The following is a 13,282-nucleotide window of genomic DNA, read 5'->3' as shown; positions in this document are numbered from 1 at the left end:
TGACAATTTAATACGACAAAATCCTTACACACAACAAACCCTGAGAGGTAGGTATCTTCATCCCGCATGTTACAGATGAGAAAACAGGCTTGGAAAAAACCAAGTAACGAGTTCAAGGTCACAGAGAGAACAAGTGGAGGAATTGGGATTCACGCTTAGGTTGTCTAACTCTTAAATAAATCCCATGCCCAGATGTTGCCACTGTGTCTGGTTTTCCTGTGAGAAGGTTGTAAGAAGAACATCCCTTAAAAAAATGCAATACCTTTGACATCTTCTTGCTAACATAATAAAGAAATTTGTCATAGCTGGACTTGACCCACTTCCACTCTATGAGGCAGGAGCAACTCTCCAAGCTGATAACTCTATCAGAAGACTATTCCAAGAAGCACTGTCAATCAGACCAAAAATCAGAACAGATTTTAATGCCTCGTTCATTCAACTCAACCAACAGTTGTGGAGAGCTGAGAAAGTGGGCGGAAAAGAGCCTGGTGTGAGAGAGAAAGAAACACAGCCCCTGACGTTGAGAAGCCCAGGCCTTCCTTTTCTTGTCAAGTCAACGGGCCCAACGCTACGCTACTCAGGCCTGAGCTTCAATGAACTCTTCACCAACAGAGTCCTCGGTGGCACTCACCTGACATTCCTTCCACCTGTAGCCCCCTCCCCTCACCGCCCCCAGTTCCCAGCTCGGGCAGGGCCACGTGCCTAGTTCTGGCCAATGGAATGTGGTCAAAAGGGACATGTACCATTCAGGGTAAAGATCAGAAGAGTAGCACGTGACAACTCCTGCCCACTCTTCCCTGGCCATGCCAATGTTCCAAGCACGGAGCCTGGGACGGAGTGACCATGAGGGGTTCAGGCCCCTCCCCCTTCCTGCCGCAGCACCTGCAGGTCTTTGTGGAAGTGAAGAACAGGCTTCGTGGTGGGAAACCAATGAACTCTCGGTTAAATGTGTTCGTTTCCTAGGGCTGCCTAACAAAGTGCCACCCACTGGGTGGCTTACAACAACAGAAGTGTCTTCTCCCGCGATTCCGAGGACAAAGGTCCAGAATCAGTGCGTTGGCAGGGTGGTCCCCGGTTGAGGCTCCGAGGGAGAATCCCTCCATGCCTCTCCCCTCGCTTCCGGTGGCGCCAGCAACCCCTGGGGTCCCCCTTGGCTTGGGGTGGCATCGTTCCAATCTTTGCCTCTGTCTTCGCATGGCCTTCTCGGTGTCCCCTCCTGTTCTCATATGGACACCTGTCATTAGACATAAGGCCCACCTGAATAAGGCAGAACTGACGTCACCTCAAGGTCCTTAATGTAATTACACCTGCAAAGACCGTTTTTCTAAATAAGATGACATTCATAGGTTCTGGGGAGACATACCTTTTTGGGGGGCACCATTCAACTCCCTACACCCCACTATAAAGGTCTAAGCATGAGCCAGGTAAGCTTAGGTAAGCTAGCCATTCAGAGCACCTCATGCCCACCTCTGCCCCCCAACTCTCAACCCAGCCATAGAATCTGGGCAGATCCACGCAGTTTATTACATGGATAAAGGGAGAGAGCTGTAACCGGCATTGTCTAACAGAAATACCAAACAAACCACATATATAATGTAAATGTTTCCAGTAACCATTTTACAAAAAAAGTTTAAAGGCACAGGCGAAATTCATTTCAGTAGAATATTTCACTTAGCCCAGTATGCCCAGTATAGGGTAGACATGGTCCTGGTCTTCAAAGAGTTGGCAGAGGAGACCTTGAGGGTGGGCCTAATGATTGCACCCCAGAGCAGCTGAGGAAATAAAACGGATGACAGGAGGACCGAGGAGTTCCCACTCCCAGGTCACGAGGCCAAGTAAAAAGTGACCTTTCTTTAGCTTTCGATGGAAGAACCAAGAGTGGGAAATGCAGCTTTTCTGACCGTGAGCCACAAACGTGCCCCCCCACACACCACCTCCACAGCCTGGGCCACGCAGGGCTACCACCTGCCCTTGCGTGTAGCTCATGCCACGGCCATGGGAGAGGCCGAGAGCCCTCGGATTTCCGCGGCCATCTTGCCAGGAGGCTGTTTGTGCCCTTGGCAGCTTTGGCAAACTGCAGGCTAAGAGGGGACGGCTCTGAAACAGACTTCCCTCTCTGCAGGGAGTGGCGAGGTCACAGCATCGGGACCCTCTACAGGAACATGGGAGAAGCGTACTCTTAAAGAACGTGAGGATGTGAACACAAACCTTCCAACAGGATGCGTACCTGCCAACAAGGATCTTCGGTCTCCACAAGTTGCCTTCTGTTCTTAACAATAGTAAGAGCCTACCGGTGCTAGCCTAAGTCACCCCCTTTTACATGGTATCCCATTTAATCCTCACACCTCCACGGAGGTAGTGACTGCTTCCATTTTCCAGATGAAGCAACTTGAGATCAGAGAGGTTAAGTGACGTGGCCAAAGTCACACAGCTGACACAGGAAGAGCGTCCACGGTCAGGTCCACAGTCCCTCTGCCTACAGAGCCCTCACGTTACCATCAAATCCTATTCCCTGACTTTGCCTTCCAACTGCCTTCTGAAGTTCCCCAAGGTGTGACCGGGGGCATCGATGACAGAAAATGAAAAGCAGCCAGTCCCAGCTCTAAGTAGACCATGGACCCTGGAGAGAAAAATTATCTAGATTGTTTCCTGGTTTGTTTGTTTTTTTTTGTGTTTGGGGGGTGGGGGGGGGGATGCTTGTATATGAAATTTCCCAATCAATATGAGAACCAAAACCCAAATAAGAATGCCTTAACTCCCCTGGGGTCAGCAGTGGCCGGAGAAGTCTCCATCTGAGTCTCCATAATGCCGGGGAAGGAAAGATTCCCAGGATTCATTGAAAAGGACCCACCAAACTTGTCCATGTGCCTAAATGCTGGGTAATTAGCACATCAGATGTCTTTGTTCTTGGCTGAAATCAAAACCTAATCGTGTGGTAACAATAACTACTTCCTTCGAATGAAATCTCTTGCACTTATGAATGTCTTTCATTAATGTTTTAGCAATACAAATTATTTAATTATTGCGGTTTGGTAACAAGCTATTTCAAAACATCTGGTTTGTGGGGGAACAGTCTGAAAGAGTCTTTGGCTGGGTGAGACAGAACGCAAGTAGACCGACCGATTCGTCAGCGCGTGTCATCCACATTTGGAAAGCTGGAAGGCGCCTTCACGAAGCCCAGTAGCAGAACCCAAGTTTATCATTAATAAAATAACATTTCTCATTCTGTCATTCTCCCGAACTGTTTAACTAAGTTCACGTTCATTCATTAACCTTCACGGTCGGGGAGCTGACGGAATTAGAATTTCCATTACATATACAGGGTGTCGTTATACACGCTTTGAATAATTATTAATTCCAGTAGGTTAAATCTGAAAAGAAAGAAACATCCATTGAGCTATAAAAAATATATACGTGTACACATTGTGGGGGACACCCCACATAGGAAGAGAAGCAGTAATGCCATTTCCAAAAGGACCAGCAGATTTGTCCCCAATGAAATCATGTCCATACGGGTAAGAGTCAACGGGGAAAGGGGAAGGGCGCCAGAAAAGCTTGGTAATTCAGTTCCTCTGTGACTTGACTTTCTACGGATCATTTACTTCTTTACACGAAGCCTCACTTTCCCCAGCAATAAAATGGGGAGAACACCTGCCACCTGGTAATGAATATATAGCTATAAATGACTTTGAATCGCCTCGATAATCGGCATTATGCAAATTGAAGGTATCATTAGAGAGCTACTTAACTCAGTTATAAATCTTTCAAAACTACTCCAATGGAAATTAAGGCTCAATTAAGAGGCTCCATTTCTTAAAAATTTCCATCACCTCATTATATTAAAGACAAGAACACTGAAAGCCGTCTCAGACATTTCTCTAACAGTCTTGATAAAGCTCTGCATTGATCAACAGTTGGCTAATAAGAAAGGAAGAGGATGTTTTTTGCAAAATAGTTGAGAACCAGACAGACTAAAATCTAGAGACCAGGAGATCCCTCCCAGGCAACAGCCACTGGCTAAGAGCCTTGTCTCAGACAGGACATCAACTGCCGCATTCTCTACACGGAGCTACAAGGTCAGGGTATCTTACACATTCTTTCAAGCATGGGAAAGAACTTGCACCAACTTGCCTCAATTTAACTTTGCTTATACCAATGCCGTCAAAGGAGGCAAAGGAACAGCAAGAACCTAAAATAAAGGGACCGGAAGCGCTGAGACTCACAGTCTCAACACTCTTGAAAAGATATCTGCACCCCCATGTTCGCTGCAGCGTTATTCACAATAACTGAGACATGGAAGCATCCTAAGCGTCTTGACAGATAAATGGATCAAGAAACTGTGAGACACATACATACGAGAGAGAGAGAGAGAGAGAGAGAGAGAGAGAGAGAGAGAGAGAAATATTATTGAGCCTTTAAAAAGAAGGAAATCCTGCCACTTGTGACAACATGATGGACCTTGAGGGCATCATGCTAAGTGATATAAGTTAGACAGAGAAAGACAAATATCATATGATTTCACTTATATGTTGAGTCTAAAACAACAACAACAACAACATAAACAAACTAACAGAACAGAGCAAACTCATAGATACAGAGAACAGGTTAGTGGTTGCCAGAGATGGTGGGTTCAGGGTGGGCGAAATGGTAAAACACGCCCTGGGGATGTAACACACAGTATGGTGACGCAGTTAATAGTACTGTATTGCATACGTGAAAGTTGCTGAGAGAGTAAATCTTACAAGTTCTTATCCCAAAGGGAAAATCATAATTATGCGTGGTGATGGATGTTAACTAGACTTATTGCGATCATTTTTTAGGATATACAAATATCAAATCATTACATTGTACGCCTGAAACTAATATGTCAATTATTCCTCAATTTACAAATTTTTCAGTGGCTATAATAAAGAAAAGACAGACAACTGAAGATAAATAAAGCTGTACTAACCCAAGAGGTCCGGCTCTGACCCCGCCCACTGCCTGGGGCCCAGCCCTGCTGCCTCAGGAAGGGAGCTCCATCAGACTCCCCAGCACCCTTGCAGGGACCCTGGGACCCTTCACCCTATCCACACCATTGGGCTAAACAATGCAACTTCAGGTCAAAGAGGTCATAAGTCGGTGGAGCCCCAAACTAGCCAAGATGATGAAGCAGGGAATGAGGAAACTGGAGCTGGGCATTTTCTTGCAAACCCTTTTCAGGACAGCCTTCTGCCCGGTCGGGCCTGTGGCCACACTCTCACACCACACTGTCCCTCTGGAGGGTGAGCAAAGTGGAAGCCACATCACCCTGCTTCCGGGTTCCCCCCACCCCACCCCACCCCGATTTACAGCAACCAGGCCGATTTCTACAGATCAGACCTGCCTCTTCTGGTCTTTCCTCATCTCAGTCATGAAACTAACACCCCAGGCGGACACCCCTGACCCACAGCGGGGCATCCGTCAATGTCTGCAAAGAAAAATAACTCGAATACTAGAGAAAGTGCAAGAAGAGGCTGGAAGCAGATGGCCTCATTAAAGAGTCTTTCCCAAACGTGAGATGCTGGTATCCACTAACAATGGAGAAATGTGGGCAACTGTCAACAACATCCAACATGAGCCCGAGTTCAGGGAAGCAATCAATAGCTGTAGCCCTCGAAGGTTAAGCTCCATTTACTCCAAAAGAACTCCTCCACCCTCCCCTAACCCAAGGCATTCGTTAGAGAACTCTGGAAGTCCAGTCCAGTGTTTAAAATTAAAATGTTTCAATGAGTGACTCGCCGGGCTCAGCTGGTGACCAATTTACCTTCTAACTGGCTTTTCCAGCTCAGTAACCTGCTCTCCGTGAAGAGGTGCCTCCTGCTTAGGTGAGAGCTTGCGGCTAAGAAAGCAGGGAAAACCCTTTCAGGACTGGCACCCAGAGGGGCCTTCACCCGTCTAAGGCGCTGGATCCAACCACAGGAACCAAGCGGAGCAGCGCCGGGGACCCAAATATGTGGGACAAACAGCCCCCGTTAAACCCAGGAGCTCTGGCCATCATAAAGGGCCGATGCAGGAAAACCGTTCACATGCATCGGTACTGGGCACATGTCACATTACAAACAGAAAGGGTGGGCCCGCTCTGCCCTGGACCACCCTGGGCCACCCTGGGCCACCCTGCATTGCTCTGCATCGCCCTGGACCGCCCAGGACCACCCAGGACCACCCTGGATGGCCTGGACAACTGCAGGCACGCAAACCTTGAGGGGGAGTGAGACCTGAGAGAGTAGGAACCTAGGGCACAGAGGGCCACAGTTTGGATTTTCGCCTTTGATGCAACAGGGGAGATATTTCAGGGTTATTTCCCTTCCTCCCCCAAGATGTGAGAGCTCCCAGTTATTTTAAACTGGCCGCCTTATCCTGCATCTCTCTGGAGAATTACAAGTCATCGTTAGATCAATAAAATGACCTCACTCCCAGAGCACGTTTCACGTGCGTGAAGCTGAATCGGCATTCACCCTCCACCCCCCGAGTGCCCAGTGTGGCCAGGGGGGTTCAGGCCTGACACCACCATCTGTGGTCCCCTAACCCCGCCACCTTAAGGCACCTCATCAGGTCTCTCCCTACCTAGACGCGATCAGGATACCATGTTTTCCTCTTTCAAAGCTGCCTGGGAAGATGCGACATGTTTTCTGTAATACACTAATTCAGGGAGGCCATCTACCACCAGGAGCACATCCAAACAACCCCTCTACCCTCTCTTGCCCTAAAACAAGTTTTCAGAAGTAAAACTCTAGCATTGGGTCCTTTCCCTTCCATCATTAACCCTGCATACACCGCCCCCCTCCCGCCCCCCCCCCCCCCCCTCCGTCCTGTGCTTCGTCCTCTTCCAGTGACTCGGAGGCTCCTGATCTGGCCTAAGCACGCTCCTCAGTCTCCTTTGCAGCAGAATGTGGCCGTGCGACTAGGTGTTGGCCAAGGGGATGTAAAAAGACGTTCTGTGTGGGATTCACAGGAAGGGTCCTTGGGGAAAAGGAGCTCATTCTGCTCAGAGTGTTCCTCCTTCCTCCAGGCTGGAATTCATATGAAATGGCTGGTACTCGGGCATCCATCTTGGGCCATGAAGCAGCGAGCAGGACACTTAAGCTCCTCCACTCCACACCAGTCCAACTCCTCCCACCTGATGTCAAAATGGCCCCCACTCTGCATCCATTGATTCTCTAACCCCGCCAAAGAAAGGCCTCTTCGCAACGGCCATTCTCCTGAGCCTGGGCACTCTATTCCTTACTCACTTGTTCTGAGAAGTCTCTACCACCATCAGCACATCCAAACAACACTGAAATTCCTTTTTTTTTTTTTTTGTCTCACATCCTTCCACTCTTTCAAAAATCCCCTACTGTTCCCTCCTCTTCCAGGCCAGCTCTCTGCCCCAGCCCACCCAGAGGTTCCACCCCCACCATCAAAACCTTGGCATCATTCTCTATCTCTCACCTTACAAAGCCCAGTGTCAGAGATGACTCTGCAGCACACCAGTTCACATACAGCTATTACTGCTGAGCTTTTTGTTAACTTTCTCTAACCTATCGTCTTTTAATTCCTGCTCAAATCCTCTACTCCAAGCAGGCCAATCAATCCATAATGACTTTTGGGAAAGGGAATAGGGGGTTGTGTTTTGGGATATATATATATACCGCAAACTACAGATAACAAAATTGACTTAAAGAAGTATGGGAAAAACGAAAGTGGAGAGAAGACAGCTGCCAGAGTCCCCACCCTCCTCCCAGAAGCCTGTGCTGTCCGCTCCTGTTCTACAGGGACAAGGTCTGGGACCCATATGTCAGCATCCCCAACACCCACAGCTTATCCTATCACGGCGTTCTACTGGGATCACATTTTCAAGTTACAACAACACACTTGATTTCATCTAGAGGCACTGGTGTGACCAGAAAGCAATATTCATCACGATGAGCCTAATCTCTAATAAAGCACACAAGTCCAGGGCCAAGTGCATGGCAGCGAGGCTGCAAACTTTCATTACACCCACACAGTTGCTAGGTTATCTGGGCCTGGAGACATGAAGCGTGGACGTGAAGGCAGCTGGCAGCCTCTGTATCAAGTTCAGCCATGGAACGAAGCCAGCTGCCAAAGAGTCTCAGACAAATGGGAGTCCACAACTGGCCGGGGTTAGGCTCCAAGGCCGGAGAGTCGGAAAAGATGAGCGCAGCTCCAAGGAGCCTCCTCCCCATCTCTGAGCAGGCTTCTCTTCCTCTACTCACTTCGTAAAATTCGGTGGAGTTACAGAAAAGGGCTCAAATAGACATGGGAACTTAAAGTCTACCAAAGGCAGGGTGACAGACACATTCTTAAGGCGGCCCCTGCTGGTCTCCCCTTCCTGGTGTCACCCTCTTGTCCAGTCATCTCCCCTTGAATGTGGACAGGCCCTTTGACTTGATTTTAATCAACAGAATAAGGCAAAGGTGATGGAAAGTATGCAACCTGTGTTACAGAAGATCGTAGGGCCCCTCTTTCTCCTGCTGACTTGATGAAGCAGAAGACCATGTTGGGGAACCACGTGACAAGGAATGGAGACTGGCCTCCAGCCAACAGCCAACAAAAACATTAGGCCTCAATCCAGCTGCCTGCAAGGAAGCAGATGCTGCTAACGAGCATGTGGGTTGAAAATGGATCCTTCCCCAATCCAGCCTCGGATGAGACTGCAGCTCCAGCGACACCTTGATGGGAGCCACGCAGAGAATCTGACTAAGCTGTGCCCAGACTCCTGTCCCACAGAAACTGTGAAATAACACGTGTGTGCTGTTTTTAAGACACTCACTGAGTTTGGGATAATACTGTTACACAGCAATAAAAAACTAATGCAGGTCAAGTCAGTGGGCAGGAAGGAATTATTCAATAAATGATTGGAACACATTAGCCACCTGGAAAAGTTGGATTCCTGACTCATAGGACATGAAATAAATTCCAGATGGAGGAAAGATTTAAATATGAAAAAATAATTCAAAAGGCATAAAACACAAGTTTTTAATGTGTAACTGTGGAGCAAGGAAGGCCTAAGTGTGATGTGAAAATATAGAAGAATTGTTTTCATCTAGAAAGAAAGAATTCACAAATCTAACCAAAGCGAGAAAATATGTCTGCAACTTGCATCACAAAGGGCTAACTTCTTTAACATATAATTATTCTGAGGTACCGGGGTTAGAGCTTCAACATTTGAATTTGAAGGGACACAATTCAGCCCATAACGATGAAACTCCCAATGGAAACCTTCACTGGCGTCCCAATGGCCTTGACATAATGTCTTTCCAACACATAACCCCTGACTGCTCTCCCCCCCCCCCCCACATACAAGCCGAGAACAGGAGGGGGTGGGGGGAGTGGCAGTTCAGATGGAGATAAGAGCACAGCTGGAAATAGACAGGATTCCAGAAATTGGGTAGAAATGGCAGCCTTTCGTTATTTTTCTTCCTTTTTCCAATTACAGACAGGCTCTGAGCAAGCTGGCTAACCACTGTAGAATGAGGCTTGGTCCGTGACTATATGCCTCCGTGAGCACCCCATAACTAGATCCCCTGTTCAGAAAATACCTGCGTCACCTCAGGAAAAGCAAGTGTTCCCCCAGAGTCACACACAGGGAAACCTCTGGCTGAATGCAGGATTTAAAGCAGACCTGACCTGCAACTGGTTAACATGCCTCTGAGATCTAACTGCTCATTAAGGCGTCCTAGATAACGGGCATCGGAAAGTCCCCACCGGGACAGAAGGACTTGGCAGCACCATCACACAATCCCCTCACTGGTCTGTCTCCACGCAGGAGCTGGAGGATCTGGGGCAGGATGCTTAACACTTCTGAGCCTTGGTTTGCTCATCAGCAAAATGGGGTTATCCTTCTAGGTAATCCCTTACTGTATTGTCTCCCAGGTGTGCTTAAAAAATTGCCATAAACGGGGCGGCTTAAAACAATGGCGATCTATTCTCTCACAGTTCTGGAGACTAGAAGTTCAAAATCAAGGAGTTGGCAGGGCCGTGCTCTCTCTGAAGGCTCTGGGGAAGAATGCCTCCTTGCCTGGCTTCTTCTAGCTTCCGGGCTTGCTGGCAATCCTTAGAGTTCCTTGGTTTGTACCTATGTCATTCCGATTTCTGCCTCTGCCCTCACGTGGCCACCTTCCTCTGTGTGTGTCTGTGTGTCCTCTCAAGGACATCAGTCATTGGACTCTGGGATCACCCTTATCCAGTCTCACTTCATTTTAACCTATGACCTTTGCAAAGGCCCCCTTCCCAAGTAAGGTCACCTTGACAAATACTGGTCCCAAGCCTTGAACATATCTTTTCAGGGGACACAATTCAACCCACCTGGAAGATGGTGAGAGAATGAAAGCAATCACGAAGCAAAGCGCGGAGAACTCCGCCGGGCACACAGGAAGCTCAGCACGCGGGAGAGCCCCTCACTGCAGCCACCCAAGGGAGCCGCTCTCCCGCACCCGGCAGGCTCCCTCCCAGCCCAGGCCTGGCTTCCTCACTCCTCATAAACACAAAAACCGAAAGAAACCAACAGTTAACAAGCTGACATCATAATGGCTCATGTCTTGTTAAGACTTTCAAAACAAGGGGGGGTAGATAAGAAATCAAACGAAGGACTTGTATGCATGCATATAAGCATAAACAATGGACGCAAAACTCTGGGGGGTGAGGGCATGTGTGGGTGTGGGGTGGGGGGGGGGTAATGGTAAGATATGTACACATATAATACCTCAATAAAAAAAAAAAAAAAAAAAGACTTTCAAAACAAACAAACCAGGGCTCGGTACCGAGTCACTCGGGGTGAATATTTCACCAGTGGGTCTCTCTGAGAAAACCCCACAGGTACGTGGACCACCCCCCCCCCCCAACACACACACACACCTAGAAGGAGCTGGTCTGAGAAGAAGGGGTCCCATGCGCTGCTCTAAAAGCAGAAAAGGGTTGCCTAGCCAATGTGGCTCAGTGGCTGAGTGCTGACCTATGAACCAGATCACGGTTTGATTCCAGGTCAGGGCGCATGCCCAGGTTGTGCCTCGATTCCCAGTGGGGATCATGCAGAAGGCAGCCAATGATTCTCTCTCATCATTGATATTTCTCTCTCTCTCTCTCTCTCTCTCTCTCTCTCTCTCTCTCTCACCCCTTCCTCTCTGAAATCAATAAAATATTTTTAAAATGGTAATAAATAAAAGGAGAAAAGGGTATACTCAAGGTGTACACCTCTGGCCCAAACATCTGGCTGCCTTCCAGCTGAGCAACCAGTTCCAGAAACAAAGCCCTGGGGGCCCACAGGCTGCAGGCAGAGATACAATCCGGAGCTGAGCCTGGATCCCCTGCAGCCCGCACACTGGGCCCTCCCAGGAGAGGCGCGGGAGATGCTGCAGCCAGGGAAGCGATGAATAAGTCATGGGCCAAGCTTTCTCCCCACTCTCCCACCCCCACCCCCACCCCCACCCCGCTGTGGAAACCAAACCGCCCATCAGGACGTTCAAAGCTGCGGCCCACAACTTGAGATTGACTTTGACTGAGCCCATTAACTTCTACGCTCCTACGGGGTGGATTTTCTCCATGAATAATGCCTGAAAATTAGGAAGTAAGTGGCCTGGGAGAACCTGGGACGCATTAACCAGCTAGCCAGACAGAGCTTCCATTACAAGAGAAAAATCTCAACACCGGCCTTGGGCAACTGTTCAAAGATTCCATCGTGGATTTTCTGGAAAGCCCTCTTGGGGGGGGGGGGGAGTTCATGCCAGTGAGAGGGAGAAGCCCCCACAGAGGTGATGTGAGAAGACCGTAGACTGAGAAGACAGGGGCCAGGGTTCGAATCCTGGCTGCTCTGGAATAGGGGGGACCTCCCTCCCTCTTCCCGTGCTACTGACTTCCTGAGGGGGAGGTACAAGCGCCCCAGCTGCCACCTTCGTGGAAGGCACGGGGATTCTGAGCCCCAGACCCGTGTAGAAGCTCGTGAGGCTGGGCCAGGGATTGGTGCACACACCGGAAAGGATTCTTCCCAAGAAGGAAATCCGCACGTCAATGCAGCCCCATCCGGCAGCTGCCACACGGCGAGGCTGTGCTTTAGGAATACAACCAACAGAAACAGTCACCGGCACGGGCAACCAACGACCCCCGGGGAACACAGACGTGCCCCAACACATCACTGCTGTTACTCAAAATAGACTGCGTCAGTCATCCAGAAGGCTCCAAACAGCCACACCATCCCAGAGTTAGGGACCCACGCGGAGAAATACAAGAAGGTGGCAGACTCCGTCGGAACCCCAGCTCCGCCACTCGGCTGTGAGGTGACACAGGTACATCAAATGCCTGCAGCCTCAGTGTCCTCATCTATAAAATGGGAACAACAGGGCTTCTCCTGCAAAGACATCTTATGAGGGTGAAGTGAGAGATCTCCCATAAGGCACTGCTGGCGGGTGCTAAATAAACGTTAGGTCTGCCCCATCCGTGTCTCTTCCCGCCCTCTTCTCTCAGGCATTTCCCACCCATCGGCTCCTATGTTCACAAGAGCCCTCCCCAGTTCCTCTCCCCACAGTCAGGGCTCCCTGGCCTAGAAAACCCTTCGCAAAAACCCTGAATACCCACATACCCAAACACCGAGTACCTACATCCCCCCACCCCGCCCCCAGACTCTGCCCTAAGGCTCCCTTTTCATGCCAGGGGCCAGTTCAGCCTCTATCTATCCAGTGGTTCCCAGGTGGGCAATGCAAGAACATCTCGGTCCATTGCAAAGTGTTCATTGGTCGGCAACAGAATGAGACACTGAAGAAACAATTGCTACAAACTCTCCTTAGAACTCCACTTACTTGATTTTTTAATGGACCATCCTTTGTTCTAAGGGTGAGCCACCCTTACATTTTATATTAAACACTAGAGGCCCGATGCACGAAATTCGTGCAAGAGTAGGCCTTCCTTCCCCCGGCTGCAGGCACCGGCTTCCCGGCTTCATCCGGAAGGTCGTCGGGAAGGACATCCAGTCTAATTAGCATGTTATGCTTTTATGATTATAGATGATTTCTTCTAGAATAGGGTGGCGATATAAGAAACAGTGATTTGTTTTCATTGCTCTCATTTGATAAAATCAAAATAGGTGACCCTGCCTACATCAGCATCCCGACCTTTCTGGGTTTATTTTTCATGATTTTACTGGTCCACACAATCCAAGTCTGGGAATCACCGGCTACGACAATAAGCGATGCATGGCTGCCTCCACTTCCTCCCCAGCTCCACTTCTTCACCCTAATGTCCAACCCCAGCCTCTGCTCTAGCCCTGAAGGGA

General features: G+C 49.1%; 1 protein-coding gene across 2 annotated transcripts in view; it reads right to left on the bottom strand.

Moving 5' to 3' along the window:
* Nucleotides 1-13,282, bottom strand: part of LDLRAD3 (low density lipoprotein receptor class A domain containing 3) — a 192,267-nt gene that overhangs the window by 162,281 nt on the left and 16,704 nt on the right. The gene's annotated exons all lie outside the window — the stretch shown is intronic.

The sequence above is a fragment of the Cnephaeus nilssonii genome, assembly GCF_951640355.1.
Source record: "Cnephaeus nilssonii genome assembly, chromosome: 13".
Classification (NCBI taxonomy): Eukaryota; Metazoa; Chordata; class Mammalia; order Chiroptera; family Vespertilionidae; genus Cnephaeus; species Cnephaeus nilssonii.
This window is presented reverse-complemented; position numbering and strand designations above follow the sequence as displayed.